The following is a 21,398-nucleotide window of genomic DNA, read 5'->3' on the forward strand; positions in this document are numbered from 1 at the left end:
ATCCAAGGTGAGGTCCACCTTTTAGGAAAAACAGTTATTGTTGACTGGATGACACATCACGATCCCACCCATTGAAAGTTGGACATTTCCTATTTTTATAATCAAATCCACCCTCTTCACTTTCCTTATCAGCTGGATTTGTGAAGCGGCATTTCAGTTAAAAGGGACGCAGTGAGAATCTGGCAGTACCTGGTCTGCCGGACCGTGAGCTGGTCCAGGAGCTGTGGTTCAGGTTCATGGGGGGGACCGACGTTTTGTGGGCAGTTTCTGTTGCGAGAACAGACAGCATCCGTGCCCACTGCCCGACCAGTGGCATCGTTCACACAGGGTAGGGGGAGAGGGAGGAAGACGAGAAATGTAGAAATCCGTTTAGGTGTATGACTTACAGAGAGATTTCTCAGACCCCCTGGGCACTGGAGTCAGGAATGAGGGCTGCTACCCACTGGAAGAAACATAGACCTGTCCCCATTTGATGCAGGAACCACCCCCCTCCCCCACCGCCTACAGTCCTGTTGACTGGAGGATGTTCCCATGTGAATCAGGACAGTGAGCCACAGGAGGAGAAATCCTCCTGTTCAAAGATTGCCCATTCATGGGGCACCTGGGTGGCTCAGTGGGTTAAGCCTTGCCTTCGGCTCAGGTCCTGATCCCAGGGTCCTGGGATCAAACCCCACATTGGGCTCTCTGCTCAGTGGGGAGCCTCCTTCCCTCTCTCTCTCTCTGCCTGCCTCTCTGCCTACTTGTGATCTCTGTCTGTCAAATAAATAAAGAAAAATCTTTAAAAAAAAGGGGCACCTGGGTGGCTCAGTGGGTTAAAGCCTCTGCCTTCGGCTCAGGTCATGATCCCAGGGTCCTGGGATCGAGCCTCGCATTGGGCTCTCTGCTCAGCAGGGAGCCTGCTTCCTCCTCTCTCTCTGCCTGCCTGTGATCTCTGTCTGTCAAATAAATAAATAAAATCTTAAAAAAAAAAAAAAGATTGCCCATTTGACGTGACTTTTTTTTTTAAGATTTTATTTATTTATTTGAGAGAGAAAGACAGAGATAGCTAGAGAGAGCACAAGTGGGGAGGAGAGGGAGAAGCAGACTCCCTGCTGAGCAGGGAGCCCAGCGTGGGGCTCAGTCCTAGGACCCTGGGATCATGATCTGAGCTGAAGGCAGAAGCTTAACTGACTGAGCCACCAGGGTCCCCCGAGGTGACTTTTTTTGAACGGCTTAGTATGATACAGAGTTTGGCATAAAATATTGAAAATGTTGGAAGATAGATGATCTCTATGGAGTTGCTGAACAAAACTATGTCTCTGAGTAGCTTTTCTTCTTGTTTAGAATGGAAATGAGCATAAGCGACAAACCAAACAAATTGGATTTGAGTTATTTTAGGGAGGGGGCTGACTGGATTCTAACAACTTGGAAAAAATATGTTGATGGTGTTTAACTGATTTCAAATAACCCTAGCAAGATTGGTGTGCTATCTGAAATGACACAGATTTCGTGTTCGAGTGCTGTCTATAAAAATGTGCTTAAAACCTCCATGGTACCACACTGCTGCTGAGAAAGGGATTTTCTCAAAAACGTCATGTTGGTGGAAATTATTATTCACAAAAACAGGACTTGATCTATTTCCTGTTTTGCCAGATCACTTAAATGCTTTATGCTGAAAACATAAATTGTGTTTATAATCCCGCACACATGCGTGTAGAGCACTTTACAGTTTACAAGTCGTGCTCAAGGTCATTGTTTCGCTCAGACCTCGGGTCTCAGATTCCCGGGGGCAGATGGGTGTTCATCCTCACTTCCACCTTGAAGCTGAGAAGACAGGGACCCAGGCGGGCTGGGAGAAAGGAGTTGGGAGGACAGTGGCACGGGACTCATCAGCCTCCAGAGGAGCCTAAGCTGTGCACGGGTCCCTCTCAAAGCTAAAAGCCAGGCCCCTCTCATTAGCACCACCCACAACAAGGAAGCCGACCTGCCGAAAAGAAAATGTTTTCCATTACGAAAAATATCATTTTGCAGTTATGCGAGTATTAGAGAACAGTAATAAATAAGGACAGTAATAAATAAATAATAAATATGTATTCTGCAAACAGGTTGCTGGTAGATAATTATATTTTGGAACAACTTTATGATCAGTTGAGTTGATCTTGGCCAGAGTTCCAAATGTTTCCGCACGTTATCTGCTGACCAAATCGAGTTTTCTAATCTCTCTTCACACACTTGCCAGGCTTCCTTTCGGCACAGCGCGGGGTTGGTCCATTCCCTCTGCCAGCATTTACCGGGTGTCCCCTGCGGGCTCATAATTGTGCAAAGTCTTGAAAAATGCAGTGGTAAGTCCTAGTTCTGACTCCAGGAAATATCGCCTGTAGGACCTGTGTTTGAGTCCTTTCGGTAGCAAGTGTAATTGTGTATTTTGCACGGGAGGCTAGGAAAGGATTGGACGCACACAGAGTATAGTTCCAGAAAGCTGAATGACTTCGACACGTCCCTTTGTGCCCTGAGTCATAACTTCTTTGTCTCAAAAATAAAGGGCTGGGTGAGAATTTTTTAAAGGCCCCTTGCAGACATAAAGTTGATGTTCTTGGGGCATGCCTGTCTGGATTTTGAGTTAATACGGAAATCGCCCTAACGTCGCCACTGGTGTGAATCAGCCAAGCCTGCACCAGATACATCCATCACCTTTCCTGCTGGGAGGAAGTCTGCACCTCACAGTGTAAATGTTTTATAATCTTAGCTGGAAAAGAAAGCAGCAAAGGATTGCTCCACTCCTCCTGCCACCAGAGGAACAAGGAACCTAGAAAGGAGGGTTTTATGAATGGGGAAAACATTTTTGAAAAGCAGTCTTCTTTCCTTAGTGTTGCTTACAGGCACGAAGTAAAAACTGGGCATCCTTGGGCTTCGATTTTAAAACCTCTGCAGAAGCAGAAGCAGTAGGTGGTAACATAAAGGCACCTTCTCCCCACTATTCCGAGATCCATTCTGGCAAGTGGTTCTGGGGCTGTGTGATGCTCTGCTCCACCTGGAGAAGGGATTCACCAGGAGGGTGGATTGCTGGATCTTGTAGGAAACTATGGAAACCCCCAATGCCCGGTTGCCTCCTTCTCCTGCGAGTCATCAGCAGAAGGCAGGCTGGAAAGTGCCGGTCGCAGAGACGGAGTTAGGGTGCTGCGTGTAGCCAGTGTGCGCGAGATCACACTCAGAGCCATCACTGTTTCCAAGTCCTGTTTCTGGCTTCCTTCCAACCTGAAGTCAACACCGACATTCTGTTGTACTGTTTCCTGTTGTGGGTGGATTTATTTAATTTTTAATGAGTGATTCACAGCCCATGGCTGTGTGTTTTCCTCCTGCTGAGAATGAAGACCTATTTCTTTTAAAAATTACTTTTGCTGTAATCTGGGTGACGTGGTGCTCAGCATGTCTGAGACAAGGGGATACAGCGCTGTGACGCAGAGAAGGCGTTTCGCCTCCCCCGGGGCTCTGACGGAATAACAGTGATGAGGTCATCCCATGCCGAAGGGGGTTCTCGGTTAGAGGACGTCAGACCTCGCGAAACATCCCCAAACCCTCCTTTCTATAAAAATGTTTTTAAACGCTGTGTAGCTGTTTTGAACATTTTTTTTTCATGTTGCTACAAATCCATTCCACTTGGAAAGCCACGTGGTCGGTCTCCCTCCCAGAGAGCCCAGGAACATAATCAGTTTCCACTCAGTCAAGCTTCCTCCCTGTCTGCCTGTTTACTCCAAGTGGCTCTGTCCACCCAGCTGGGCTCACGTACCCCTTCTGCTCTGTAACCTTAATGGAAAATAGCGCCCGGGGTCAGCTTGGCGGCCAGGGCTGTGGAGCTCCTCCCTCAGGGTCACTCCCGGCCTCGGTGCTTCCAGCCCTCAGCAGCTCAGCCCTGTGCCTGCAGATGGATGGGGCGTGCAGCCATCTGGACGAGCGTGTGCCCCACACCCAGCCCCCGGGGCCCCAGCGTGGGTTTTGTGTGCGAAGTCAGAAGTCCGAATACCGCTCCGATATTCAAGGACCTCACCGGAAACCTTAATACTGCATCCGAACTACAAATACCACATCAAGAATCCAAGTACCAGCCAGTTATCCAAGTACGTCTTCTAGAAATTCGGGCATCATGTCAGAAAGCTACGTATTCAACCAGAATCCCAAATACCTGGTCGGAAACCCGAGGAGCTCGTCTGGACATCTGTCATATACTGGGACACAGAGGAGTCTTCATCTGTCACTAGAATGTGTTGACCCCTTTCTGAAATTCATTTGAAAGGTAAAAAGAAAAAAGATAACTTTTTTTTTTTTTTTTTTCAGCATAACAGTATTCATTATGAAAAAAGATAACTTTTATTTCAGCCGGCCTATCGTGCATTTTATGGAAATTTCTCGGTTGTATAAGTCACAGTGTCCCTGGGAAAACCGAACCAGTTTGGAACTGGCCCCAGTCACAGAGTGCCGCAGGCCCGGCGGGGCTGTCAGCGGACGCTGGAGGAAACTGTTCCTTGACGTTTCTGATCCCGATTCCAGGAAAGACAGAGAACTGGTGTCAGTGGCGGCTCAGCAATCCCGGTGGGAAGTTTCCTAAACCCACGGGAAAGGTTTTCTCTTGGAGGATATGATTAAAAGAGAATTAAATCCTCATCTTGGGAAACGAAAAGTCAAATTAAGAGAACTGCCTGATGAAGCCCCCAGTTCGCCTGTGACAAACGCATAGTTCCTCGAACTCCTGTTTTCTACTCTCTGTAATTTGCAGACAAGGTCTGATGTCACTAGCGCCTGGTTGGATCCTTTGCAAAGGGACAGAGAGCAGTGGATTTGGCTGCGTGCCCGCCAGTGACCTGTGGGTGGGGCCCAGCAGCTCGGGGACAGCGGTTTCCTAATGTGGATCCCCAGGCGTTGCCCAGCACCCAGCAGACCCCCGACTCCACGGATGCTGGTGAAGGAGGGGATGAGCGAGTGGTCGGGCAGAGGACGTGGGGGTCAGCAGGCAGTCAGCGGAAAAGAAAATGCCAGCTTTGCACCCTACACAGCACCTGGGGGGCACTTAGCACGCACGCGGCCAGCCGCATAAGGTGCTTGATTGCTTGTTCAAAAAGCAGGATAAAAAGCTTTTTCCTTTCTTCCGTGGTCTCTCTCTTGGACTTGTCACACTGTTGTTTCTTTCTTTTCTTTTTTTTTTTTTTTTAAATCTTCTATTTAATGTCATGCTCAGTGGGGCACAGACATACTCTAGGCCATATAGACCCTCACGGAAGCCTGAGACTGTGCCCCTGCCCCTTGGTAGGGAGGTGACTACTTCAGGGCTAGGAAGCAGACAGTCAGGAACCTGTCCTGGAGAGGTGGCAGAGGCTGGGCCAGGTGCGACGAAGGCTCCAAGCCCTTGGATGGGGCACCATTGTCCCATCAGACTGCACTAAGTAGAAGCTCAGAGAGAAAGTTAGTGCAAAGTGGGCGTGAAACCCCCTGCTCTGCGCCCTTCTGAGTAGCGGGCTCTTGGGGACGGCTCTGGTCTCACACCCCCGAAGCAGGCCAGCCACAGAAATGATGGTCAGAGCACTGGAACATTCACCCGTGGATTTCATAATAAGGGGCTTCTGTTCCCAACTAGCGTTTCAGTTCTCTGATCCTGTCCTTTGATTCTGGGAAGGTGTGTCCTGCCCACCTGGGGCCAGCCCTCCTCTCTGACTCCCAGTCCCACTTCACTGCTTCCTGCCACCCTCTTTACATTGTCATCAAGCACCTCCTACTCCTCGGAAGGGGGCACTGATGCACTCGGGCCCCTGCTGGAAAGTAGGCACGGAAGGGAGCGCACAGTAAGCATAAATAATGCTTATGCCACATTCTGGAGCAGGGGGTACAGCTGAATAAAGAAGACTTGCCCCTTCCCCCCACCCCCAGTATAGAGCACAGAGCAGGGGTTTGCCACGACGTGGCTGTGGCAGCCGGGGGACGGGGTTCAAACACCAGCTTGTCCTTAGCGGACTGCCCGACAGCAAAACAGTCAAGTGTCTTTTCCGGCCTCCATGGGAAGGGCTTCGGTGGGTGCCCGAACCCCTGAGTTCTCGGGGCCGGTGGGTCAGAACAGCAGCACCCAGTTACCCGGCCAGGGCTCCGGGGATTGCCTGGATCCTGCAGGCGGGTTTGGAGTTGGACAGCCCCAAGGTTTCTGGGGCTCCATAAATAATGTCGTGCAGTAGATTGTCACAAACACCTATGTGAAAGCCTGGTTCTCCTGTGACTCTGCGGGGTTTGGCCAGTCCTTCTGGATGTCATAACAGGACGACTAAAGGAAGCATTGCTTGGGGCTGTTGCGAGGCTGCTGAGCGCTGGAGAAAACTGTCCAGTCAGGAGTCTCGTCCTTCCTACGACCCCCATGGAGCATTTCTCCCCGTGTTTGTGTTCATGCTACACACGCACTCACATTGGAAGAAAAAACCCCAGACCACCTTGAACTAAATGGACTTGACCTCTATTTCTCAAATGTGTGTTAGCATGAAGTCGGCGGGGGGGCTTTCTTGGAGAGTTCGCGAGCGGTCTTCTCCCCCTACACCTGCCTTAGCTGACAGCCCTGGCATTAAAAGAGTCTCGTTTCTCTGGGAAAATTCATGTCATGGACTTCTTATTGTCAGGACCAGTGCAACTGGCTTCTCATTTCAAGATGATGTAAATTCTTGTGTGTTATTCCCGGTGCAGACGTGGAGCCATGAATGATGTCTAATTATTTCAAAGGGAGAGAGCCTGTCCAAGAAGGACATGACATTCCAGAAGCTTCCGTTGCCTAGCAACGTGTCATTTTACCTTCGTGTCACCAAAGGCAGGTAAATGGACCAAAGCCCATTTGATATTGATAGTGTATAAAGGGAAACCTGCCCTGTTCGAATCAGGGCTTCTGCTGCAGAAAGGCACCGGGGCAGAGCGGATCTGGGCAGGCCAGTGGGCTGAGGGCTGCACACCGGTGCGCACCACGTGAGGGCAGAGGGCTCGGTGGCGACCCCTTCTTCCTGCACCACACTGACTTAGGAGTAAAGCATAGCAGATTGCTCAGGATTCTAACTGTACGATCTCCAACTTAAGAATCGCCTTCATGGGGTTCCTGGGTGGCTCAGTGGGTTAAACATCTGCTCAGGTTATGATCCTGGGGTCCTGAGATCAAGCCCCATGTTGGGCTTCTTGCTCAGCAGGGAGCCTGCTTCTCCCTCTGTCTGCTGCTCCCTTGCTTGTGCTCTCTATCTCAAAATAAATAAATAAAATCTTAAAAAAAAAAAAAAAGGAACTTCCTTTAGAAGCTTTCCTCCTGAGGCCAGCCCTGTTTTTTTAGGTGTGGTCCCACAGTGTGGAACCCCGATCCGTGCATTCCCGTCCATCCAGTCCCCCCCGCCCCCACGCCTCGTTGCACGTGAGCAGCTCAGCTCACGAAGTCTCTGCTTTCCTTGGGAAGGAGGATGCAGAGAGCCGCTGGGACAGCTCGGCCCACACCCCCTCAGGCTCTGAACTCACACAAACCGTCCAGGGCGTCCTGGCTGGGGAGGGCAGGGGTTACTGTAAAAGGAACCACCCTCTTTCTTCGTGGAGTGGGTGTTACAAGAAGCGTGTCTATTCATCGTTGTAGCCTAGACTGAAGGCCCCATGACATTCTTTCCTATGTGGGGAGAGTTTTCTTTCTGTTCCTAAAACAACAAACCTTCTCAGCTTCAAGCCTGGCCAATCTTAATAGAGTCATGGCAAAAAAAAAAAAAAAAAAAAAAAAAAAAAAAAAAAAAGAGAGAGAGAGAGAGAGAAAGAAAATAAGGGAAAAGGTAAAACAAAGCAAAAACCAACCAAACAAATCAAGGGCATTGGTGGGGAGGGGCGATGTCATGGGGAGAAGATACCTACACGCCCAAGTAACCTGACTCAAATTCGGGTTAACCTTGTGATTTGGGGCCAAATTTCGATTTGACCTTTTCCTTGAAGTTTGGCTTTAGTTAATTACCAGCTTTTCCAAACAGCAGCCTCTGAAGTCCAAGCCAGGTTATTTCTCCCTTTTGATTAATATCCAAGCCAACTCTTAGGACCATTTGTAGTAAAAGCTGAGCACGGCCAACTGCTGGCCCAGTGTCGCAGCGGGTAAAGCCCTGAAATCCACAGGCTCCGAAGGGAGGTGTCCACCTGCCACCTTCAAGGCCGTGCCTCCCGTCCCTACTCTGCTGTGGGGCCGTCAAGGGATCGATCCCTTCTCCCAGCCTGAGCTCCAGGTTAGAGCCTCAGGGCACCAGCACCCTCGAGTTCAGGGGGAGTTCAGCATGTGAATAGAACCTCCCTTGTTTTGTGGAAGCCAGACCTCACAGTTAGAGACCTTAGGAATTCACTGCCACGCAGGGGCTTATGTTTGTGTGCATATATGTGTGTGTGTGCTAGTTACAAGGGAAACCCACGTGGGAGCTGCACGCATCACCGACCTCAACCCTTGCTTCAAAAATGAACGTGGCAGAGGTCCAGTGAGCGTGACCTCCCTACCCGGAAACATTTATTTTTGGTGATTTCGAGTTATGTTACTTTTGGTTTCTGAGAAGCTCTTCTGGGGTCATTGGAAACCGTAAGAAATTCCTCCAGCAATTAATCAAGGGGACTGCATCGAGGTAGCACGAGAGGTTTCTGCTGTTTGTCTTTCATCTCGCCGCCCCGGTCGATGCTGGGTGGTGTGCAAGGACACTGTTGGCTGTCCCCATCCATCCCACCGCGAGATGAAGCGAGGAGTTCCGCTAAGTTTTACGTAGCCAGGTGTTTGTTTTCCAGAAAAACCTGTGCCGTGTGAAACAAATGATTTGATTTAAGTGTGCGGTATGACTGCGGTGAAAGCAGCTGAGTGCACAGCCGCGATGCTGTGGCATCTCCATGGCAACGGGCGGAAATAACGGCCCCTTCGGGGATAGGAGAGATCTCCATCGTGCTGCAGGCGCGTTGCACTGGCTGTCTGCAGGAGAGATGGTTTTCAATGATTGTCGCAGAAATTCCTTATCAACAGAAAATGAATGAGAAGCGGCGTTTTCAGAAAATAAATGGATTTACCGACAACTAACGTGATCCTCGAAGTCACCAAGGACAGCGAGGCGGAGATCTGAGAAGCTGGTGATTCTGGGCCCAACACTGTCCCAGTAGTTGCTCAAGGCCTGGTCACTGTCCCTGCCACACAGAACACATCTCCAGGCCTGTTGCCGATTTTTTCCTTATTGGAGGTGAACGCAATCGGGCATTAATTGGAGCAGAGTAGGTAACTCCCCAGCACCGTCCTTGCCCACAGCAAGTACTCAGTGAACAGTACTGGAAATCAAATTCCCGGGACCGAGTGAACGTCTGTGCCTGGAGCTGGACAGAGGAATTGTCGTCGTACGAATAAAATAAAGTTAGACGTTGCAGCAGACCCCTGTCCACGTCGTGGGCCGCGTCGGTGCACCCGTGTGAGCGTCCGTCTGCAAGACTAGACTAAGCGTTACACCTGTCTGTGCACGTGTGACGCCACCACAAGTCACACACACACACACCCCCCACTGCTGGGAAGGGCACTCTCTTTAGGAAGCCACCGCTTCCCCAGGGAGGTGGCTGAACCCGCAGACTGTGAAATCAAGCAACTTCCACGGTGTCACAGGGAAAGGAGAACTCGGTCAGAACAGGCCAGCGGCAGGAGTTTCGGTTTTTCGGCTAACACACGAGAGAGCCGTGTTGTGGGTATGTTTCCCTTTTTATTTTAGGAAGTGCCGTGGAGGAAAGCAGAGATATTTTTGGGATGAGAAGTTGACTCTGCAAAGCTGCACCGTTGCCTGAAATAGACTTGCTCTTCGGGTCGCACGAGAACTCCAGGATGAAGGAACGTTACCTTCCCACCCTCTTTGGGAGAAAAGCACTCGTAGCATGTGTGCCCCCGGGCGTCTCGCTTCCGCGTGTGCACGCGGTTGTGTTGTGAAATGCATCTGAAGGAGCTTTGAGTTCTCGTTCTGCCTCGAAGGAGCCCGTTTGAAAGTGTAGCATCAGCAGTAACTTGGGAGAAGGAAACGTGCAGCGTGGGGGCTGGTGACTGGGGCTGCGCGCTGTCCACTCCTCCCGGTGGCCTGAGGGCCGTGGATGCTCTCCCAGCCTCCGCCCTGCGAGCTCAGTGCACCCCTGCGGGCTCTGCTTCCCCGGCCCGCACTGCTGCCCGCCGCGGCTCCACACTCGTGGCAGCCAGCCTGGGCCGTATGCCGCTTTTCTTACTGATTTACTGTAAGCTGGAAAAACAAAAAAAAAGTCACTATGCCGCCGCAATTATAAATTTATTTTTAAGTGTTTATTTCAACGAGAGATGAGCGAGTTCTCCGGTCCCTCTCCCCTGCTGGATGTTGGGCTCTGGTTTCTGATGACATCGCCTGCGTGCCGGCAGCCGCCAGCCTCTGAAGGAGAATTCCAAAGGGAATACGGTGTGAAGAGTGTGTGGCCTCTGGCCTCCGCAGCCCGCGTGGAGATGCTCATCTTGTCAGCCAGGGAGACGCCAGAGCTGTGGACGTGCGTTTGAACAAGGTGACCCCCTAGGGGCTGCTCAGAGACTGGCTGCTCTGTGAGTATCCCTGGATGCGGAATACGGATGGGAAAGGGGATTTCTGGAAGGTTCCTCTGTTTCTCACTGGAGCTGTGCGTTTGTTTTAAGACTTTATTTATTTATTTATTTGTCAGAGAGCTAGAGAGAGAGCACAAGCAGGCAGCGCGGCAGGCAGAGGCAGAGAGAGAAGCAGGCTCCCTGCCAGGCAAGGAGCCCGATGTGGGACTCATTCCCAGGACCCTGGGATCATGACCTGATCCGAAGGCAGAGACTTAACTGACTGAGCCACCCAAGCATCCCTCTCCAACAGCTTTTTTTTTTTTTTTAAGATTTTATTTATTTATTTGACAGAGAGATCACAAGCAGGCAGAGAGGCAGGTAGAGAGAGAGGAGGAAGCAGGCTCCCCGCTGAGCAGAGAGCCCGATGCGGGGCTCGATCCCAGGACCTTGAGATCATGACCTGAGCGGAAGGCAGAGGCTTAACCCACTGAGCCACCTAGGCACCCTCTCCAAAAGCTTTTGAAGTTTAATTGCTCATGTCGTGACTTCCCAGTAGTTCAGGAATGTCGCGGCAGCTGTGTTCTTGGCCCCGGCTGTGTGGGAGTGTAAAACCGTCTCGCCGGTTCGTAAGATGGAGCTCCGCGGAGACGGTCACTCTGCAGTTTTGTCCAAGTGATTCATGCCAGCCGTGTGCCTCCCTGCTTCAAACGCGGCTGTTGAACGTACGAGCGCTTTCTCCTTCACTTGAAATCGAGAAACCAGAGGTACCCGAAGCAGGGAGAACGGGCTGAAAGTTTTGGACGCGCATCTTCCAACTAATGTGAAAATTAAGGCATTTTAGGAAATATTTAACCCAAAAGCAGACTAACCAGTAACTCGGAACATTACCCCAGAAAGCTGGAGGAAGCGTTTTCTCTGCCCGCGTTCCTTTTCTCTCTGACTTTTAAGCAGGCTGTGGTCGAAGGCTGCGTCACAGCGAACGGTACGCACTCTCACAGAGACCGTGTGTGATAAACACGGTTTATCAATTTCGAGGGATTTATCAAAAATTACGTGTCAGTTGTAAATCTCCTCCCTGGATAAACCCAGATACGACTCACCGAGGAATTATTCGGATACGTATGACGGGAAGAGCTTTCCTGCCGGGGGGCTGACAGGTGGCATTCCCTGTGCTGCTTTGTTTCACCCGGTTTATCCCGGAACGCCCATCTTTCCTTAGTGTCCCCACAAGTTCTGTTCTCCTCTCAAAGGACAGCAGTCATCCCTCAGAATGCCACCAGCGCTGACCTGGGCCCCTGCCCCCGAGCGCTCAGCCATGCGGAACCACCGCATGCCCCAGGAGGGGACCGTGCCCAGTGACGGGACAATTCTCCGCCAGCTGCCCTTGCAGCCCAGGTAGAAGGGGCTCCCTGCCCATCTGGGCTTCCACACAGAGCAGGACAAATGGGAACCAGGTTCACTGTAAATATAACGTTGGCTTTATCTTGTTTGCATTCGAGAGAAGCTTAGACTATCTTCTGTTGGAAAGTCTAGAGGGAAGACCGTCTGGGCTTTGTCTACGGTGGGAGCGGGCTTCTGTCACCTTCCTGGCAACTATGAGCCGCCCCAACTGTTCTTTGCTAAAGAGAAATCTTATTGGGTGCCCGTGCCTGTGCCTGCGTGTGTGCTGGGCAGGGAACAGCGTGCAGGAAATAGGGGCCCAGCTCAGTGTGGGTGGGGGGAGGGAAATTCTTAAAAAGCGTTCGGTTTTGCGTTTGCTTGCTTTTCCCTTGGGTGGCGTGGGTGCTGGTGTGCTGGAGAAGGGCCTGCCGTGGGCGAAGCCCGAGCTTTCTGTGTGGAGTATTTTACCCCAGGTGAGCTGGGGGGGTGACGGCGGTCTTAGGAAGTTTGTATATGGGTGGCCCCTGCGGGAGAGCTCCAAAGGGGAAAGCACAGGGAGGAGAATGCTCTGAGGGAGGAAGTTGAGAGTGAACGTCACTGCCTGACTCCAGGGCCTCCTGCGATAGAAAAGGGTCTGGCGGGGGAGGAGGCAGCGATGGGGTCAGCGGGAAAACTTGGTAGTATCAGAGCCCAAGAGTGCAGAGGGACGATGCCCGCTTTTGCTCATGGTCGTCTTCCCAGCACCGGGCACCATGCGCGGCACACAGCAGGTGCTCCCGCAGCCGTTCTGAAAACATGGGAATGAGCTAAAGGACAGGCGGCGTCAACTCGTTCTTGCAAGATCTGGGGGTCATCTGTCTTATGTATGACGTGTTCTGTCCCTTTACATACGCCACACACATGGACCCACATAGATGTGGGCTTCTTCAGACACTGGGTTCAAGTCCTGGCTTGTCATTTCCTTGCTGAGACTTCATTTAAAGCAGTGACCAAGAGGCCAAGATGTGGCTGTTCTTCTGATGCCCTTGACCCGCCACCTGCCTGGGAGCAGACCCCAGCAGCATCGCTCCGACTCCCGTGCCTGTCCTATCTGCCCTCCTGTCGTCCCGATGACACTGGAGGGCACTGATTTGTATTTCTTTGGGAAACAAATTTTAAAAGCCAGCCATGCTCTGGGAAAACAAACTTTCAAAAATGTTTTCTAATGCATTAAAGAATACGAGCCCTGTCGATTCCAAAGCATGCTGTGAGATCTGTGTTTTTAAACTCTACCTCGTTCTATCCATCCTGATTACGGCGCAAAAAAAAGGGGGGTTGGGGGGGGGAAGAAAGTGGCATAATAAGGTCAGTAAGCAGATTTTAAGGGTAAAATAGTCTTTAACTGGAAAATTAAAAGGACATTTTACTCCATCCGTGTGTGGCAGCTTGTGAATGGACATAAGGCACTGGCGTTCTGCCAGTGTTTTAAAATTAGAGCTAAAGAAATGCGACCTAACTTAATTAGTATAAATGTTGCCATGTAACTTCTAATAATGAGTGTAATTTGCAATGCAGGCTCACCATGTAATTTTGCACAATGGGACCCGCAGTATGTAGGACTAGTATTTAATCAAGAGAAATGATTAATATGGAAGAGGGAAGAGGTCCCATGTGCCCGCCGGGAACCCCCACATCTTCAGCAGCAGTTCCAAGGCCCCACGCACCCCACCCCAGAGGGTCCGCCCCAGCCCCCGAGGAACCGTGAGACTGCCCCACGTCACTGGGTGCTTCTGCTGTTTCCTCGCCTGAAAAGGGAGGATACTGATGGTCCCACTCTCTTATTCCTGCAGTCGGGGATTAAAGGGGTGAATGATGCAAAGTACTTAGCGCTGAGTACGCAGCACTCAACGGATGCTTCTCACCCCCACTTCTGCAAGTGTTCTTGTCCATGAGCATCTTGGAAGCCGAAGTGGAGATGGTGCGGTGCCTTTTACCCCAGACCACAGGATGCGGGGGTCCTCAGGTGATCTGTCCTTACTGAGATAAGATTCATGTAACAGAATATTGTCCATCTTAGAGAGAATGATTCAGGATTAGTACACCTATAACGCTGTGTAACTACCATCTCTACCTAGTTCCAGCACGGTGCTGTGTAACTGCCAACTCTATCTAGTTCCAAGACGTCGTCCTCGCCCCAGAAGGAACCACCTGTGCCCTTTGTAGTTGCTCCCCCTGCCCCCAGCCCCCGGCAACGACAAATTTGCATTCGGTCTCTATTGATTTACCTCTTGTGACTATTTTACATAAATGAAACCATATGATCTGTGACCTTTGTCTGACTTCTCTCCCTTAACAATATATTTTGAGGATTATCCATGCCCTGGCTTCTGTCCATACTTCCTTCCTTTTCATGGCTGAATAATAGCCCATCGTATGATAGACCACACGCTTGGTTTATCCATTCATCCACCGATGAACGTTGTTTTCTGCCTTTTGTCTATCGTGGATAGTGCTGCTAGGAATTTTTGGCTACAAGTTTTGTTTGAGCACCTGTTGTGAGTTCTTTTAGGGATACACCCAGGGCTGGGGTTAATGGGTGCCACCGAGACTGTTTACCTTTCTAAGGGGTTGCCAAAGTTGACCCCAGTGGTTGCGCCATTCTGCATTCCTGTCAGCCGGGAATGAGTGTTCAAGTTCTTTCATATCCTCACCAACCCCTGTTTCTTCTTTCTTGCTTCCTTTTTTAAAAATTATAGTCACCTTAGTGGGTGTGAAGTGGTGGGTGTGATTGCGGGTTTGCTGTGCGTTTCCCTACTGATCAGTGTGCATTGAGTGTCCTTTCTTGGGCTTGCTGGCCATTCTTTGGTTTTCTCTGGACACACGTCCACTTGAGGTCTCCGTTCGTTGTTTTGACTTAGTTATTTGTCTTGCTGCTGTTGAGCTGTGGGTGTCTTTATACATCCTGGAAGCCAGATCTTTACCTCATATATATCATTTGCAAATATTTTTCCTGTTCTATAGGTTGTCTTTCCCCTTTCTTGATAGTATCCTTTGATACACAAAGTCCTTGATGGTTTTCTTTGGAAACTGAGGGAACCTGTGAAAAACTTTGAATCACAAAGGAAGAAAGTCTTTCCCTTCTTTAGTCTCCTCCCGCCTTCCTCAGACTCAAAGCGAGGCTCGCTTTGGGTTCAGTGTGTCTTGAACATCTCTGAAACCTGCTAATCCACCGCTTTAACAAAAGGACAACAGGCTTTGACCCAAGAGCCTCCGTTTCACTGCCCACCTTCCTCCCCATCCCTGAACTGATTAATTAAGGTCCTCTCTGGATATGGCTAGCCACGACGCTTTTCCCACTTACACTAATGAAAAGAGTTCTTTTTTAAATACACATATTTGGTTTTTTGGATAAAAACGAGTGAGGGATGCTTGGCTGGCTCAGTCAGAGGAACATGCAACTCTTGATCTTGGGGTTGTGAGTTCGAGCCCCGCATAGGCTTTATTACTTAAGTAAATAAAACTTAAATCAAAAAAAGAAAAAAGGAAAAGGAAGGAAGAGAGAAATGAGTGAATGCTGTGACTGTGACAAGCTTGTGAAGGTGGTCAGAGAACTCGACAGCGGCTGGAGGCCCCAGGGGGAGCCCCGAGCAGGTGGCAGGTGAGGGCGCGTAAGGTCCAGCAGTCTGGGGATGGGGCCCAGAGCGGACAGACGGTGCAGGGCAGGCCCGCCGTTACCGACTCGTCCTTGCCATGTTCCGGGACTCCTACCAGGCTCTGTGCTTCCGTGTTCCCCCCTGACGCCTCACTGCTGTCGGGTGAGAGGAAGAGGTCTTGTCCTTCAGAGCACAGAAAGGTGTGAAGTTTGCCTGAGAGAAGAACATGGTGGGACGTGGTGACTGATGGATATGGGACATGAGGAAGGAGGAGAATCTGGAAGGATCTGGAAGGATCCCACAGCCAATGAAGGGAGAGACACGGGCAGACAGGAAACCGGATGCAGTTTTAGAAACCGTTCTTATTTTTTTCGGGCTGTTGTAAGACATTAACGCAAACTTCAAGGCTTACAACAACAGAAATGTGTTCCTTCATAGTTCTAGAGGCTGGAGGTGTGACACTGGGTGTCAGCAGGGCCGCGCCGCCTTCGAAGGCCCCGTGAGGGACTCCTTCCAAGCTTCTTCCAGCTTCAACAGCTCCTGGCCAGCCCTGGGTTCCTCAGCTCATGGCCGAATTGCCCCATCTCTGCCTTGTCTTCATATGACCTTCTCTTGGGGGCATGTCTGTGTCCTCTCCTTTCTTCCAAGGCCACCAGGCATTCGTTTTAGGACCTATCCTAACCCGTCATGACCTCATTTTTATTGAACTAATTACATCTGCAGAGACCTTATTTCCAAATAGGTCATATTTTGAGGTTCCAGATAGACATGAATTTGGGGAGCAGGAGGACGCAATTGAACCCATACAACACCCATTGCTGGTTGGTGATTTCTCCTCTTCCACTGAAGGTCTTAGGGGTGGTGATGACACCACTGGGTTTCCTGAGACCAAGCCTAGTGCATCCACCTTCTCCCTGGAGTCCTGGCTTCAGCTGGGGCCCACACCACCAACATCCCTGGGTATAGTTTCACAGACCAAGGGGAAAGTGGATTTTCACCGGCAAGGTTAAATCAGAGCACAACAATCAACCCCGAGGTGCTTCTTAGACACTTCAATAACTTCGACATGAAAATCACTGCTTAATCTACGTTTCTTTCCTCCTGTCTGAGTCAGATGGAAATTAAGAGGTTTACAGTCTTTCAACCTTGTTAAATTATGTTTACATAGTTTCCAGATGCAGATAAAAGAGGAGCGGGGTTTGTGCTGTGTTAGTCCCGGGTAGCATTTGCATCGAAAACTCCCCCACGTGGCGCGGGGAGGCTCCTTGACGCAGGGCTGCGATCCCCCTGCTTCTGACTGCCTGACTTTGCTGGCTCTGGGCTATACCAAAGGGGAGGTCAAGAAACACTTGGGTGGATAAAAGAATGAAGAAAGCCTACTCCAGGACACTCGAAAGGGGCCTTTCTGAACCCCAGAGACGGTGTCAGATGCCATGAAAGAATTTTCCACCAAAAAGAGCATTTCCGGGAGGGCTCTGCCCATCCCTCCTCCCCGTTGTCCTTGGATTTCAAATAAAAAGGATGTTCCTTGCTGGAACGGGTCTGATACGGCTGATGTCCAGTCTGACTGTTCTTAAAGAGGTCAACCTTTATTTGACCTGAACATTTCTAAACACAATCGGATAAACTCCATTTCACATGGCCTGTTTCCTATTTTCCTGTTACCTGACTTTCTAGCAGATTGTGACATTCATTTTCTTGACGTCTCTTTCCTTGCCTTTTTTTTTTCTCCTGGTAACAGAACAAGGAATTCTCAAAGGCCATAAAATTCTGTGATTCCATATTGATAAATATTTGAGGAGATACAGCTGGTGTTTATAGAGACATTGGTTGGGGAGAAACAAAGCTCAGCTTGGGCTTTTTTTTTTTTTGTAAACCTTTTGGCCATTTCATTCACTCGCTGAACAAATATTTATTAACTACCCGTTTTAGGAGGCAAGGGCATTTCCCGGGTATTGCAGAATTAAAATGAAGTTCTGAGTGGAGATATTTGGAATCCCAAACCCATAAAACGCTAACATAGGTTAGTGCCAAAACAATTCATACATTTTGGGGGGTGGGGCAGAAGTGAAAGTAAATATTTTCAGTGAGTTTCCGGCATTTACAGAATGTGTTCTCTTTGTCCTGAGAGGAAATGTTTCTCAGTTTAGACAGAGGCCCATGCTCCCCCTGCTTGTCCTGTAAAATCTTACAGCGTTTCAGAATAATTCCCGGGTCTGATGAGCTCACTGTGACGGTAGAGACCTGGTTTTCTGAAATCTGGTCGTGTTCAGACTGCCTGAGTTTGAGTTCAGGCTCTGTCAGTTGACAGCTGGAAAGCCTGGGGCAGGTTTCTTAACTTCTCTGATCCTCAGAGTCCTTCACGGAAAGGTATGAGGAGAGCCTTATATGTTTCTGAGAGCTGCTGTGAGGGTCAGGGGCGTATGTGTGTAACGTGCTTGGAGCAGCGTCCACACCAGAGCACGCACCCTGGAAATGTCACTGTCATGGCCAGGACCGTCACTCGTCCTCATCTGTCTCGCTTCTAGAAATGGTCGTCTCTGAAATAAGGGTGCATGTTCCGTCCCAGGTACCCAGTTCCTCTGTAGGTAAACTTGCAGAGTCCCAGTGCTGACTTGTCATCCTTCCTGCCGTTCCCAGAGGTGGGCTAGCACTGGGGTGGGAGCAGTCTCCCCCGCTTCCCCGGGAAGAAGGCATCCTTCCCCCTCTTGGGAAATGAGGCGAGTTCTGTGTCAGGGCTGCCTGCGGAGTTCCCTGGCCTATGCACCTGCCAGGGGACGAAGCAGGGTTCCCTCTGCCCGAAATAGCTTCCATTCAGGAGGGAGAAATCCTAGAGATTCTTAGCAACTTTCAGGGACCAGGAATAAGGCCTTAAAACCCAGTCCTGTTGTCTCTCAATCCAGCCGATCGGCGTCCTTTCTCCCTGTGGGCTGCGGGGCTCTAAAACGGAGGCAGCAGCCGACCTGGGCTAGTGGGAGGCGAGCACCCTTCCGTGCTCCCAGGGTGGCAGGGCCCAGCTGTCTGGTGTGTCTCAGCCCTTACAGGCTGAGCTCACATCTTCTCTGGTCTTTCTGTCCTGACCACGGCCGCTGGCCAGGGGTGTGAGAAGGAGATGGAGCAGGGGAGACTCGGGAGCAGAGGCTGGAAGGTTCTGGCCCTTTCCCAGATGAGCAAGGTATGATGCTTCCAAAGGCACAAGGCAGCCAGGCCACATTCTCATCCTGCCACGTTCCTCTCCTCCTTCTGTGGCCGTGTGGCCAGCCAGCACGCCAGTCACCAGGCCCCGCGCGAGCGCCAGGCCCAGTGCTTAGAGAGACAGGAGGGGAGGGCTCTGGTCTGGCTGGCACTGGGATGCTTCATGTGTCCTCTGCAGGTCTTACCAGGTTAAGCCTCTCCATCCAGGACTGCTGAGAAAGCCACTGCCGGCACCTCCTCTGGGGTGTCCTCCTGTCCAGGCCGTCAGAGCAGCCCTTCTCCTCGTGTCCAGGAGGCACAGTATCCCGGCAGGGTCTCAGGCGTCCAGCAGGGGACACGTCCCCGGCCACGGCCCCATTAATGCTGCCAGAAGTATGAACCCGAGACTTCTCGCTGCTCCGGAACTGCCTGGTTCTGCTGAAGGCTTATGTCTCTGGGACTGAAAGCTGCCTTAGGTTTCCTTCCCGGACTCGGAACCCCAGAGACTATTGTAAGGGAAGGAAGAGTGATTCTGTTGCTTCTGGGTTGGCTGCCTTTGAGCTGAACATATTGTAAAGTGTTTATTCACATTCCAGAAAGGGTGTGAAGGGCTTTCTCCTTATCTTGCAGACTTTCCCCCCGAGGCTCCATGAAGTCACCGTTGTGCTCATTTTATAGACTCAGAGAGGGAAAGCGCTGACCCAAGGTCACACAGCCCGTGGTCGCGAGCCCAGGTCCCCCTGAACGTGTGAAGAAGGCTCCGTGCCGCTAGGAGAGCGGCAATGGCTTTTAAAAGATGCTAAGAAGAATTCGGTAATTTGGGATTTCAGACTTGGGATTCTCCAATTCCTAATGCTTAAATAGATTGATTGATTACATCGAGGGGGATTTGTTCAGCACATTTTTGTCTGGTGAGGTTTCATACTGAGACACAAAATGTCTCTCTCCGTTGGGCATGGTGATCTCACATCCACCCATCTGTCCCCGTCGGGGGACATACAGTGGAGCATCCAAGCCTAAACACCTTCGGAGAGAAAGGGAAAGGGGACCCTGCTGGTATTACGCCAGCTGCGGGCAGGAAGCGAGACTATCCGGGACAAGCAGGCACGTGGTCACTCCGTTCAAGGACCCTCCAGAGCAGTGGGGGTCTTCTGTGTGTCCCTCAGTCCTTCATTCAGCAGGCTCTCTGGGCAGCTCCCACATGGTCCTGAAGCCTTCTCCCCGGGGGTTGGGGACTGCTCCCACCCCCAGTGCGGCCCTCTGCTGGCCGAAAACCAGGCCCACCCCTCCCAGCCTCAGTGGGTCTGTAGTCCTCTGCACACCCGGCCTTACTCATTCATGACCTCCCTGGATCCTTGAACTGGAGATCCCTCTGCATTTTACTGCGGAGACGACTTGCCTGAGCTCCCTCACACGGCAGATGGCAAACCAGCGGGTCGGGGGCTCCCAAACCAGCGTCTTGCCACATGCCCTGGAGGCAAGAGAGGCCTGGCCTGGGGGACTGACACTTATTCCTTTGACCAAGGAGCAGGATAACTGCTTCCTTCCCTGGGGCACACCCCTTTAGGGAAGGGCCATGCCGTTCACCCCAGTCTGGCTCCTGGGCTCCCCTCCTCTCAAGGACCCCCGGGCTCCCCTCCTCTCAAGGACCCCCGGGCTCCCCTCCTCGCAAGGACCCCCGGGCTCCCCTCCTCGCAAGGACCCCCTCTCCCTTCCTGCTTTTCTCTCTCCAGCCTTTTGCCCCTGAGGCCCCCCAGATGCACCTAGTGGATGACATCAGCGGGGTTGTCACGTAACTGATAACTGTCCATTAAGCCGAGGGCAGGCAAAGAGACAAGTGCGTCCCGACGTCGTCCGTGTTCATGGCCATCTCTGTCCTGGCACAGCACTTTGTCTGCATGAACTTCGAGTTCCGGTCGCCAGTGCACATAATTTCGTATGAATGGGAGAGTCTCTGCAGTGAGCACCGCGTCGGCTCCCCGGACGTGGCGTGCCATCTGATTCATTAGCTTTCCTCTCGCTTAGGGCAAGGACAGTCCCTCCCAGTGTTGAGCTTCTTGGCTGAGGTAGAGAGAACGGATCCACAGATTATAAAATAAATTCCAGGCTGGGAAACGGTGTGAGAGCGCCTGTCCAGGAAAATTCAGGTGAGTCTTATAAGATGCTAGTTAATCAGCATCACGAATGGAGAGAAAAATTGCTGAAGAACAAATGTTTGCCCAGGCATCTGGGACGCCATTACTTGGGGGCGTGCAGGTACCAGAAACCTGGTTTCAGGAGTGTTGCAGGAAGGACGCCGGGTGCGTGAGAGCCTGACCTTGCAGGAGGTGGGGTCAGGAGCACCGGCAGGGGCCCGTGGACCTTTCTCTGGCTTCCCGCCGGCGCCACCTGCTGGTCGTCTCTGCCATTGCACCCGTGTCCAGCGACGGCGCATGCGTGGAGCCTGGGTCTGTCTCGCTCTGCCAGGCACCCCCTTGCCTGCATCCCTCACGGATGCTTTCAAATTCGAGAGCAAGCTGAGCCCATAAAACAAAATGTGAATTGTGATACTTTCATCACTTGAAACCCCCTTCTCGGAACTCCTGTCACTAGGCTTCCTCTTTCTCACGCCGTGCTTGTGATTAGGAATCCATCTGCCCTGGGCGGCTGTGTGGCTCCTGGGGGCA

The 21,398-nt window shown here is 51.2% G+C and overlaps 1 protein-coding gene across 1 annotated transcript in view; it reads left to right on the top strand.

Moving 5' to 3' along the window:
• The window catches only part of PTPRE (protein tyrosine phosphatase receptor type E), a 152,813-nt gene that overhangs the window by 63,405 nt on the left and 68,010 nt on the right, over nt 1–21,398 (top strand).

Source organism: Lutra lutra, chromosome 14 (genome assembly GCF_902655055.1).
Source record: "Lutra lutra chromosome 14, mLutLut1.2, whole genome shotgun sequence".
Classification (NCBI taxonomy): Eukaryota; Metazoa; Chordata; class Mammalia; order Carnivora; family Mustelidae; genus Lutra; species Lutra lutra.